Source organism: Oryx dammah, unplaced genomic scaffold (genome assembly GCF_014754425.2).
Source record: "Oryx dammah isolate SB20612 unplaced genomic scaffold, SCBI_Odam_1.1 HiC_scaffold_16, whole genome shotgun sequence".
NCBI classification, from domain to species: domain Eukaryota; kingdom Metazoa; phylum Chordata; class Mammalia; order Artiodactyla; family Bovidae; genus Oryx; species Oryx dammah.
Window position 1 is genome coordinate 2,057,281 of NW_024070200.1, and position 12,346 is coordinate 2,069,626.

The 12,346-nt window shown below is 50.6% G+C and overlaps 1 long non-coding RNA gene and 1 pseudogene across 1 annotated transcript; both read left to right on the forward strand.

The window, feature by feature from the left end:
* The first annotated feature begins 304 nt into the window (after positions 1–304).
* Positions 305–3,304, forward strand: LOC120875153. The gene is made up of 2 exons (XR_005723828.1): positions 305–855; positions 3,055–3,304. It is a non-coding gene; the product is annotated as an uncharacterized LOC120875153 (long non-coding RNA).
* Positions 3,305–9,859: 6,555 nt separating this feature from the next.
* LOC120875683 lies at positions 9,860–10,747 on the forward strand (annotated as a pseudogene).
* The last annotated feature ends 1,599 nt before the right edge of the window (positions 10,748–12,346 follow it).

The following is a 12,346-nucleotide window of genomic DNA, read 5'->3' on the forward strand; positions in this document are numbered from 1 at the left end:
TAGGTTTTGAGCAAGAGCCTAGAACAGCTCTGGCAACAAATTGGCCATATTTAAAACATTTCTTTCTCTTAAACAGAACACCATTTAATTAACTAATTAATTAAGAATATTTTCCTTATTTACCTGAGTGTACTGGGTCTTAGCTGCCGCATGTGGGACCTTCCATCTTCACTGTGGCATGCTGGACAGTTTTCTCTTTCCTTTTTTTTCAGCTGTGGCATGTGAGATCTAGTTCCTTGACCAGGGATTGAACCTGGGCCCCCTGCATTGGGAGTGTGGAGTCTTAGCCACTGGACCACCAGGGAAGTCCCTTGTCCATCTTTTTAATTTCAGTCTTTCTAATAAGTGTATAGCAGCACCTCACTGTGGCCTTAATTTGCATCTCCTTAGTGACTAATGACGTTGTGCATCTTTTTATATGCTTTTTGCCATTTGTGTGTCTTCTTTGATGAAGTGTCAGTTCAAATTTGTTGGCCTTATAAAAAATTGTGGTATTTGTTTCCTAACTTTCAAGAGTTCTTTATATATTGTGAATAGAATTCATTTTTATTTTGTTTTACTTTTGTCCCTCTCCGGACTCTGCTTATTCTTTCACAGTGAAGACTTGAGTCTCTTTTCTGCTCTGAAAGTTTTATTTCTTTCTCTTCCCTTTATTTTCCTCTTCTGAAAAGGAGATGACGGTGTAAAGAGGCTTAGCTTTTCTCTCCTCTGCTCCATCGTCCCCTGGTTGAATGCAGGCGCCCTTCCTGGTTCCTGGGGCTTCGCTGGTGAGCAAATGGCTACCCGGCCCGCCTTGTTCTTCTGGAGTCGTGAGGCGGAGTGAGTGACGCTGTGAACTGTTTCTTCTGTAACCAGGTATCCTTGCCGTGGAGGAAACTGGAGCAGAGGGAGGGGGAGGGGAGGCTGCCCCAGGAGCTGGTGGTCAGGGCCGGTCTAACGAGTGGAGGAGGAGGCGTCTGGGAAGAGCTGCTGGTGGAGGGTCCAGCCGTGCAGAGAGACGTGGGCCCGGGGGCCAGAGCAGAGGGAGAAAAGGGGCTGCGATGATGTCTGGTCAGATGGGAGCAGGGTCAGGCCACAGGTGGAGTCAGTCTGGTTGCTGCGTTAAAGGACAGACTCTGGGGTTGGGGGGCCAGAAGGAAGGGCTTGGCCACTGCTTGGTGAAGGAGGGGGTCAGCTAAGGAGGTGTGAGGCCTGGCAGGGGTCTCTTGGTTTTGCTTCCCTGATAGTTCAGTTGGTAAAGAATCCGCCTCCAATGCAGGAGACCCCGGTTCAATTCCTGGGTCAGGAAGATCCCCTGGAGAAGGGCTAGGCTACCCACTGCAGTATTCTTGGGCTTCCCTGGTGGCTCAGCTGGTAAAGAATCCACCTGCAATGTGGGTAGACCTGGGTTTGATCCCTGGGTTGGGAAGATCCCCTGGAGAAGGGAAAGTCTACCCACTCCAATATTCTGGCCTGGAGAATCCCATGGACTGTATATAGTCCATGGGGTCTCAAAGAGACTGAGCGACTTTTCACTTTCTGAGAAGTGGGATTAAAAGTTTTAACTTTTAACTTGCTGAGAAGCAAGGGGATTAAAAATTTTAACAGGAGAATGTCTGTGGGAGGGAACATGAGGAGGTGGGCAGCCATGCAGGTCTGACCCCAGGGAAGGAGGGGAGGCTGATGCATCCTGGGAGCCCTGCAGCCTAGGAGAGGTCCTGCCAGGCCATCAGAGGAGGGGGCTCCTAGGAGCAGGCCTGCTTTCTCCACCTTGCTGCTCTAGGTCCCTGGCTGGGAGGGGCTGCGGGAAGCATGAATTTCAGACTCAGCAGCTGGGACCCTGGGTTGATTACAGGGTCCACACTCCCTTGCCCATGACTGGCCGGGACCGGGCCCCTCCCCTCCACCTCTGTGATCCCAGGTGGCCCAGGGGAGCTGTGGCCCTGGGTGGTGACAGAAGAACAGACGCATTCATTTGTCACCAGTTCCTGCTTGGTGCCTGATGTCTGTGTCCTTTGGAGGGTCAAGTCCCTGTCTGATGGGTATTGGGGTTAAAATGGAACGTGATTCCATTGCTACACGGAGGTCTCAGCAGAGAGAGGATGGAAAATCAGGTCAGGAGATCTAGGAAAGAATGTGGGTTAATTAAAATTTAAAACACAGATGTCTCTGCAGTGGTTCCATGAGTCAGTGTGGAGCGTGGGGAAGGAGGCCCAAGACGCGGGAACCGTGATGAAGTCCTGCCTGGGGGCCACGGCCGCTGGCTGGTGCCCACACCGCTGTCCCCACTGGGGAGGGCAGCCCGAGTTTGCTTTTAAGAAACATTTAAATTCATCCCTGTATGTCCTGGCCTGCCTGGGAAACATCGTAATTCAAGCCGAGAATCTGGGTCAGCTGTTTGTAAGAGCAGTGTTTGCTGGATGGAGCTAGCAGCTGGGACAGCGGGGGACTTCTTGGGGCGAGGAGGGGCTGGACGGAGGAGGGGTTCAGCGGTGAGCTCGCTCTTTGACCTCTGCTCCGCGCTGCGCTCTTGTTTCTCCTCTGCGGCCTTGATCTGCGCGCCGAGGCTGCTGAGTGCCGCCTGGAAAGGTGGTGCAGCGTGGCTCCCTGAAAGGCTCCCCTGAGGACGGGAGCCACTGGCCCCTGCGCACAGCGATGCAGCATCTGTGGCCTGGCCGCACACACGCGCACACACGCGCACACACGCACACACACGGTTGGCTGGGGCCGGGTGGGGTTTCTCTGCAATGGTTTTGGGTGAGGCAAGCCCCCATGCCTTCCTCTTCCGGGCGCCTGCCTTGATGGTCCTGTCTGGGTTTGAACTTTTCTCTGGGTGGGGCTGAAGTCACATCTCCTGGACTCTGAGGGGTCCCAGGACTGCGTTTTCTTTATCTTTTTAAGATTCAACATCCATCTTATGGACTGAGTTGTGTCCATCCAAAATTGGCCGGTTGAAGTGCGAACCCCCGGGCTCCCAGAACGGGGCTGTATTTGGAGACGAGTCTTGACAGATGCTGTCAGGTCAAGAAGAGGTCACTAGGGGGTCCTGATGGGCCACGACTGGTGTCCTTTCAGGAAGAGGGGACGAGGACTCAGCTGCACAGAGGGAGGACCGTGGAGGTGGCAGAGAGAAGACGGGTGTCCCCAGGGCGAGGAGAGAGGCCTCGGGAGAAACCAGCCTTGCTGACACCTTGGTCTTGAACTTTCCAGCCTGTGAGACTGTGAGAAAATTCTCTTGTTTAAGACCCCCAGTCTGGGGTACTTTATGTCGGACCTAGAAAACAGTGTCTGGTGTATTCGGGTAACTTAGTAAACATTTGCGGAATAAGTATAGGTGGGAGCAAACTTTTAAAAACCTTTTATTTAGTTCGCTTTGGCCGCGCTGGGTCTTCGCTGCTGTAGAGGCTCTTCTCGAGCTGCGGCGAGCCGGAGCTGCTCTGTACGTGTCGGGGGTCGATGTCTCATTGCGGAGTCACCTCTTGTTGCGGAGCACAGGCTCTAGGCACGCGGGCTCAGTGGTTGGGGCACGTGGGCTCTAGAGCTCGGGCTCAGTAGCTATGGCACAGAGGCTTAATTGCTCCGTGGTGTACAGAATCTTCCTGGACCAGGGATCGAACCTGGGTCCCAAGCACTGGCCGGTGGATTCCCGCCCACCGGGCCACCAGGGAAGTCTGAAACAGTTGACATACAGCGAATGCACCGTGTTGTGTTGGCTTCAGGTATACTGACTGGCGAGACATTGTGTGCACCGGGACCATCACGGTCAGTCTAGTAACCGTCTGTCCCCACAGAGTCACTACAGTGTCGTTGACCATATTCTCTATCCCGTGTGTTGCGCCCCGTGACTCATTACTTCCTGACTGGAGGTTCTGCCTGTCTATCCTCTTCCAAATCGCCTCCCTCCACCCTCCAGCAGCCAGCTGCTTGTTTTCTGTGTCTATGAGTCTGTTTCCACAAGGTGGGGGCCATCTTTAGTAAAATCACCAAGTGAAGGGAAAGTCACTCAGTCATGTCCAACTCTTTGGGACCCCATGGACTATACAGTCCATGAAATTCTCCAGGTCGGAATACTGGAGTGGGTAGCCGTTCCCTCCTCCAGGGGTTCTTCCCAACCCAGGATTCGAACCTGGGTCTCCTGCATTGCAGGCGGATTCTTTACCAACTGAGCCATCAACAAATCCTGGTGTTACTCTGCAGCAGAGGCAGGTGAGGCCCTGGGGAGGAACGGATGAACCGTTCAGCCCACCCACGGCTGAACTGGACGTTCTGGCTGGAGCTCAAGTCCCAGGCCTCGCGTCCGTCCCAGGCTATGTCCCCCCAAGAGTCCTTCCTTTCTGAGTGAGGAAAGGAGGGGCCAGGGTCCTTGCCCTCCGCACTGCCCACTGAGCTTGCGGGAAGGGGCCGCCCCAGGCAGCGGGGGCGGGGGTGTGGGTCACACCCGGGCCTGATGGCGTGTGCGCTTAGTCACTCAGTCGTGTCCGACTCTGCGACTCTGTGGACTGTAACTCACCAGGCCCCTCTGTTCGCGGGATTCTCCAGGCAAGAATACTGGAGTGGGTTGCCATTTCCTCTCCAGGGAATCTTCCCTACCCAGCGATTCGGCCCTCATCTCTTGTGTCTCTTGCAGTGGCAGCCGGGTTCTTCCCCACTGCGCCTTCTGGGAAGAAGTCCTGGGCCTGATCACTTGAGCTCAAAGCCGCGTCTCCTGTCGCCAGCCCCAAGGGCCCAGTGCTGAGCCCCGAGTGCTCTGGGTGATAATGGAGGTGGGTTTCTTTCCGTGGGTCTCAGTCGAAAGGGATGAACTTGCAGAGGGGCTCGGCCTTGGACTCCATCTCTGTGTGCTCCCCCATCTCCTTAAGGCAGAGAACTTTCCAGCAGTTCTCTAGGATGATGAGGGAAAAGTCAGAAGAGCACTGGGAAGACTCACTTACATGTCTGTGGGGTCTCTATGGCTCAGACCCTCACCACCGCCTCCCCGGAGTGTAAGGCTGTTGACATTTAAGAAGGCGTCCTGCAGTGTGGCCCGCGCTTTGAACCCGACAGACCGCTTGCTCGGGGGCCATGGACTTGCCCTGGCGCTCCTGGTGACCGGCTTGGACCCAGGCTCAGTCTCTGCCTTTGGCGGTGCTGGACACGGAGGCGGGAGCCCAGGCAAGGCCCTGGTTGGCTGGGCCTCGGTTGGTTTGAGCGCAGGGTTTTCTCTGGCTGGGAGTGCCGGCTGTGGGGTCAGGTCTGTAGTCGCGGTTAGGAGCTTTTCATCCTGGTGCTGGCGTGACTGCTTCCTGGTTAGTGTTGGCCCCGTTGGCCTTGTATATAACCTGGGACAGTGTAGTAAGAGTTCTCCTAGGGATGCAGTGAGAAAATTGACTTGAATTTGGAAGCTCTAATCTGGCATTTGGGCTTCCCTGATAGCTCAGTTGGTAAAGAATCTGCCTGCAATGCAGGAGACCCTGGTTCGAATCCTGGGTTGGGAAGAACCCCTGGAGGAGAGAATGGCTACGCACCTCAGTATTCTTGGGCTTCCCTTGTGGCTCAGCTGGTAAAAAATCTGCTTGCAATGTGGGAGAGCTGGGTTTGATCCCTGGGTTGGGAAGATCCCCTGGAGAAGGGGAAGGCTACCCACTCCAGTATTCTGGCCTGGAGAATTCCATGGACTAAATCCATGGAGTCACCAAGAGTTGGACACGACTGAGCGACTTTGACTTTCACTTTCAAGGTGACATTTAATGTGTCAGTGATTCTCCCCCTGCTGCCTGGATGTCAGGACCCCCGTTCCTCCACTCCTCCCCAGACGGCTCAACCCTGCATCTTCCCCTGCTCCCCCTCCCCTTACACCAGCCTGATCTGCCTGTCCTGGGCACTCTGTGCCTGGGCTCCCATCCAGGCTGAGCTCAGCCTTGCCCCTCCCGCCACCCCAGGCTGTCCTGGGGCCCAGCAGAGGGTCCAGAGCCTGGGCTGATGCCTGGTAGGAGAGCGGCTGGTTGACCTGAAATACCAGAACAATGAGTTAACATCGGGGTGCTTGCTGCTAGATGCTTTGGGGTAAAACTCTTTGAGCCCTATTGTAAAAAGACTACTCTACCTGGGCCTGCAGAAAGTGAACTTTTGGCTTATGAGAGTGGTATCCAGAGGAAGAGAAGCTTAACTAACTTTCAAAGCAAACTTTGGAGCCTTTTACTGAAGTATTGAAGAAAACAACAGAAGGGGAAAAACTAGAGACCTCTTTAGAAAAATTGGAGATCTCAAGGGAACATTTCACCCAAAGATGGGTACAATAAAGAACAGAAATGGTAGAGACTTAGTAGACATTGAAGAGATCAAGAAGAGATGGAAAGAACACATGGAAAAATTGTACAAAAAAGATCTTAATGAACTGGATAACTATGAGGTGTGGTCAGTCACCCAGAGCCAGACACCCTGGAGAGCAAAGTCAAGTGGGCTTTAGGAAATACTTCTTTTAATAAAGCTAGTGGATGCGATGGAATTCCAGTAGAACTATTCAAAACTCTACTCAAAGAGGAGAGCGAAAAAGTTGGCGTAAAGCTCAACATTCAGAAAATGAAGATCATGGCATCCGTTCCCATCACTTCATGGGAAATAGATGGGGAAACAGTAGAAACAGTGTCAGACTTTCTTTTTTTGGGCTCCCAAATCACTGCAGATGGTGACTGCAGCCATGAAATTAAAAGACGCTTACTCCTTGGAAGGAAAGTTATGACCAACCTAGATAGTATATTCAAAATCAGAGACATTACTTTGCCGACTAAGGTCCGTCTAGTCAAGGCTATGGTTTTTCCTGTGGTCATGTATGGATGTGAGGATTGGACTACGAAGAAGGCTGAGTGCCGAAGAATTGATGCTTTTGAACTGTGGTGTTGGAGAAGACTCTTGAGAGTCCCTTGGACTGCAAGGAGATCCAACCAGTCCATTCTGAAGGAGATCAACCCTGGGATTTCTTTGGAAGGAATGATGCTGAAGCTGAAGCTCCAGTACTTTGGCCACCTCATGCGAAGAGTTGACTCTTTGGAAAAGACTCTGATGCTGGGAGGGATTGTGGGCAGGAAGAGAAGGGGACGACTGAGGATGAGATGGCTGGATGGCATCACTGACTGGATGGACACAAGTCTGAGTGAACTCCAGGAGTTGGTGATGGACAGGGAGGCCTGGCGTGCTGTAATTCACGGGGTCGCAAAGAGTCGGACACGACTGAGCGACTGAACTGAACTGAACTGAAAGGATGATGACATCAAGGTGTTGCGTTCAATATGTCAGCAAATCTGGAAGACGCAGCAGTGGCCACAGGACTGGAAAAGGTCAATCCTCATCCCAGTTCCCAAGAAGAATAGTACCAAAGAATGTGCTAACCATCGGACAGTTTCACTCATCTCCCATGCTAATAAGGTCGTGCTTAAAATCCTGCATGCCAGGCTTCAGCATTATGCGAACCAAGAACTTCCGGATGTCCTAGCTGGGTTTAGAAAAGAAAGAGGAAACAGAGATGAAATTTCTAACATTCGCTGGATCATAGAGAAGGCAGGGGAATTCCAGAAAACCATCTACCTCTGTTTCATCAACTACCCCAAAGCCTTTGACTGTGTGGCTCATACTAAACTGTAGAAAGCTCTTAAAGAGATGTTAAATACCAGACCATCTTACTTGTCTCCTGAGAAACCTGTATGTGGATCAAGAAACAACAGTTAGAACCCCACACGGAACAACTGGTTCAAGACTGAGAAAGGAGTGGAACAGGGCTGCCTGCTGTCACCCTGTTTATTTAACCTATACACTGAGCACATCATGAGAAATGCCAGATAAGTTACAAGCTGGAATCAAGATAGGTGGGAGAAACAACAACCTCAGATATGCAAATGATACCACTCTAATGGCTGAAAGTGAAGAGGAACTAAAGAGTCTCTAGATGAGTGTGAAGGAGGAGGCTGAAAGAGTCGGCTTAAATGTTAAAAAAATGAAGATCATGGCGTCCAAGCCCATGACTTCACGGCAAACAGAAGGGAAAATGTGGAAGCAGTGACGGATTTCCTCTTCTTGGGCTCTAAAATCACTGCAGCCATGAATTCAGGAGACAATTGCTTCTTGGCAGTAAAGCGATGACAATCCTAGACGGAGTGTTGAAAAACAGAGACAATACTCTGCGAACAACAGTTTGTACAGTCAAGACTATGGGTTTCCCAGTGGTCACGTACAATTGTGAGAGCTGGACCATAAAGAAAGCAGAACACCAAAGGATTGATGCCTTTGAACTACAGTGCTGGAGAAGACTCCTGAAAGTCCCTTGGACAGCAAGGAGATCAAAGCAGTCAATCTTAAGGGAAATCAACTCTGAATAACTCGTTGGAAGGACTGATGCTGAAGCTGAAGCTGCAGTATTTTGGTCATCTGATGAGAATAGCTGACTCATTGGAAAGTCCCCGATGCTGGGAAAGAGTGAGGGCAGAAGGAGAAGAGAAGAGGGCGTCAGAGGATGAGATGGCTGGATGGTATCACTGATGCAATGGACATGAACTTGGGCAAACTCCAGGAGACAGTGAGGGTCAGGGAGGCCTGGCGTGCTGCAGTCCACGGGGTCACAAAGAGTCGGACATGACTGGGCAACTGACCAACAACAAAACTGAAGTCTGATCTACATGCAGAGTGCATGGCCCAGTGACTGTTCACACACTGACCCCTGTGGGAACCAGTGCCCGGATCATGAAACAGAAACTTACATCTGCACTTTGAAACCCCGCTCTTGCCCAGTATTGTCACCCCAAAGGTGATATCCCAAGATGTTTGGAAGGCTGATTTTCTCTAACCATAAAGATGGCTAGACTGCGTTTGAAGCAGACCAGTCCTCCGCCTCTCCAGCTGTGAACGTGCCTCCCTGTCCTTCTCACTCAGCGCCACTGCTCCCCAAAGTGCTCATTTTCTTCAAAAGGGAGCCGACAATGCTTTATCTGGAATGAATTATTTTCTACTGAGATTCAGGAGGTGGACAAGTGGTCACTGATAAGAGGTTGCTATGGACAGGTTTGTAAAGAGGGTAACACTTGCCTTCTCTAGGACATGGCTTGGTTCGTGGGTGTGTATATATGTGTCCATCTGTCTCTTTCTCTCTCTAGCACCTGCATCAGCACAGCCAGTGGTTGCAAAGAAGATACTTCTGTGCCAGGACCCACTGTATTGCTAGGTAATGTTTTGTTCACTACTGAATTGCAGTGTTTGAAGCATTTAAATATGTAGTTTTAAAAGCTTAAGAGTTTTTACTTAAGCTGATTTGTCAGGGAGACTGAACATCAATCAAAGAAGGCCCCTGGTAAATGACTGTTAAAATTGACTGGATTTATAAAGGAGCTTCCCTGGTAGCTCAGCTGGTAAAGAATCCGCCTGCAATGCAGGAGACCCTGGTTCGATTCCTGGGTTGGGAAGATTCCCTGAAAAATGGATAGGCTACCCACTCCAGTTTTCTTTGGCTTCCCTGGTGGTTCAGACAGTAAAGAATCTGCCTGCAATGCAGGAGACCTGGGTTCGATCCCTGGCTTGGGAAGATCCCCTGGAGGAGGGCATGGCAACCCACTCTAGTATTCTTCTGGAGAATCCCTATGGACAGAGGAGCCTGGCGGGCTACAGTCCATGGGGTCCCAAAGAGTCGGACACGACTGAGTGACTAAGCGCAGAACATAAGGTTTATGAACATAAAAGATTTTTAAGTTGGACGTCAATACTTAAGGAAAAGCTATGCTTTTAAATGTATTAATTTATTGAAAAACTTTATTTAAAAAACAAAGTGACTGCTACTAGTTGTTTCTGCACACAAAAATCACCTTTGGAAAAACTCCAGAGTGCGCATGGCCATAGTGGCTGGTGTGGGGCTGAGTCAGTCATGAGACCCGGAGCTGTGGACCCGCGGGTGGCCTGGCGAGCCGGCGACAGAGCGGCGGGTGCGGGGCTCGGGAGGCCTGGCCATGCTGCTGCCATCCCCACCCGCAGCCAGCCACACGCTGTGGGCATGCCCTGGCTCTGTGCTGTTTCCAAAGCACAAGCAGATCCTGTCAAATTCAAAGGCCCCTTCACAGATGGAGTCACTACAAATCTCACGTCGAGAAATCCATCGGATCGAAAGGTGTGTTTCAAAGTGAAGAGGACAGCGCCTCGTGGGTACTGTGTGAGGCCCAAAAGGGGAATCGCTGATCCAGGGTGGACAGTGACCCCAGTGAGACGAGTAAACACAAGTTTATGGTACAGACGATCTTTGCTTCACCAAGCGTTTCAGACATGGAAGCCATGTGGAAAGAGGCAAAACTCCATGAATGAATGGGTTCTCAGTTGAGATGTGTATTTGAGATGCCCAGTGCAAATGATAAATAGAAGGACATAGAACCCAGCAAAGCTGCTCCTCTGAGCACTGCAAAGCTGGATGACCCCTGCCAAAGCCCTACTGTGTTTCCCTCAACAAGACCGAGACAAGGAAGCTCAAGGAATAGTGCAGGGGGCTCCAAGGGAGAACTGAAAGAAGAAAACCAGTCCCCGAGGGAGGAGGCTCAGGCTCAGGAAGGTAGCACATCCGGAGAAACCTGGACCCACCTCAGCTGGGGCCTCCAGAGAGAGTGTCACCAGTCCCCCGCCTTCACTTCTTGCTGTCACTGCGGCCATCGTCACTGGGTTCTTTATCGGGAAATTCAGCTTGAAGAGTGAAGCGTACAGAATGCTATTTCTCTGTTTCCTTTTGACCAGAAAAGTTTCATTGCAAAGACTGAAGCTGAAACTCCGATACTTTGGCCACCCGATGCGAGGAGCTGACTCATTGGAAGAGACCCTGATGCTGGGGAAGATTGAAGGCAGGAAGAGAAGGGGCGACAGAGGATGAGATGGTTGGATGGCATCACCGACTCGATGGCCACGAGTTAGAGCAAATTCTGGAAGATAGTGGAGGACTGGGGAGGCCGGTATGCTGCAGTCCATGGGGTTGCCAAGAATCGGATGCAACGGAGCAACTGAACAACTGTGTTGCTGGTAGTGTGGCCCACGGTGACCACGCTTTGTGTGTACAGCTTTGTGTGTCCTGTAGGCCTCGCCAGCAGCAGTCTCACAGTCGGAAAGAGACATGGAAGAGCAGGGCTCTGGGTCCCAGAAGCGCCACTGTCACCAGACCATCCCTACAGGCTGTCATTGCGCATTCAGTCCTTTATGAAATTCACGCATAAAGAATTGCTCTTTCTTTGTGGTTTTAGTAAGAGTTCAAGAATTGCCCAGAGTCTTGCAAATGTTATTTTAATGATCCCTTAGAATTTTATCTGTTGCTGTTAACTCTTGAAATATGATCTATTTAGATTGCTAATCCCGCTCATTCAAGAAATGCCAGGAGGTATTCTGTGGGGAAATGGTGCCTTGTACAGTGTAAATTTTCTCTTTCACCTTTGCTCATATCAAGGCAGGATTTTTCTTATCCCTTGTAAAGCAGTTGTTGACTGAGTTTTTCATTTTTCCAATCCGGTCCCATGGTATTTAACACAAAAATAATAAAACTGTTAACAGATTCTCGCTTGATTAAAACAAACAAACACAAACCTTTTACTGCAGCAAGTGCAGACCTTTGCTGGGCTAGGGGTGGGGGGAGGGGAGGAGAGTGTGACAGCTGGGAGGGGTGGTGCCCACCAGCTTCGAGTCTAGTTCCTGCCCTTAACTTGGTTTCCCCATGAAGAAAGAAGTGCTGTGGTCCTGTCACCTAAGGGGCCCGAGACTCACTAGTGACATCAGGTTAGGGGATTGTGACCAGCATTTTAAAGGGTTGTCAGGTAAAATACAGGACCTCTGTTAAATCTGAATTTCAGACAATGAAGGCATTTTTTTCAGTATAAATATATCCCCAGTGTTATACAGGGCTTACACATACTAATAAAAAGTCTTTGTTGTTTATCTTAAAGTCAAATTTAACTGGGAGTCCCATATTTTTATGGCTAAATCTGGCAACCCTAAGTGATGTAGAAGTGAAAGCCTCAGAAAGGGCCTCATAGTGTGGGAGTAGATGCTACTTCAGGTGTCTGTGTGGGTGTGCACAGGGTCACACCTGTACCGTGGGCTGGGGTGTGAAAGCCTTTGTCCCCGGTGGCCGTGTTCGTGTCAGAGAACCACAGAGGTAACAGCGCCTGGTGATAATAAGGGCACTGCTGCTGCTGTAATAATCAGTGTTGCCCCATGCTTTGCCCTACTCCACATTTTTGTTGTTTGGGGGAACATTTCTTTCTTTAAAAAAAATTTTTTTTTTTTTAAATTTGGCTGCACCAGGTCTTCGTTTGGGCATGTGGGATCTTTTTTTTTTTTAAGTTGAGGCATGTGAACTGTTAGTTGCAGCATGCAGGATCGAGTTCCC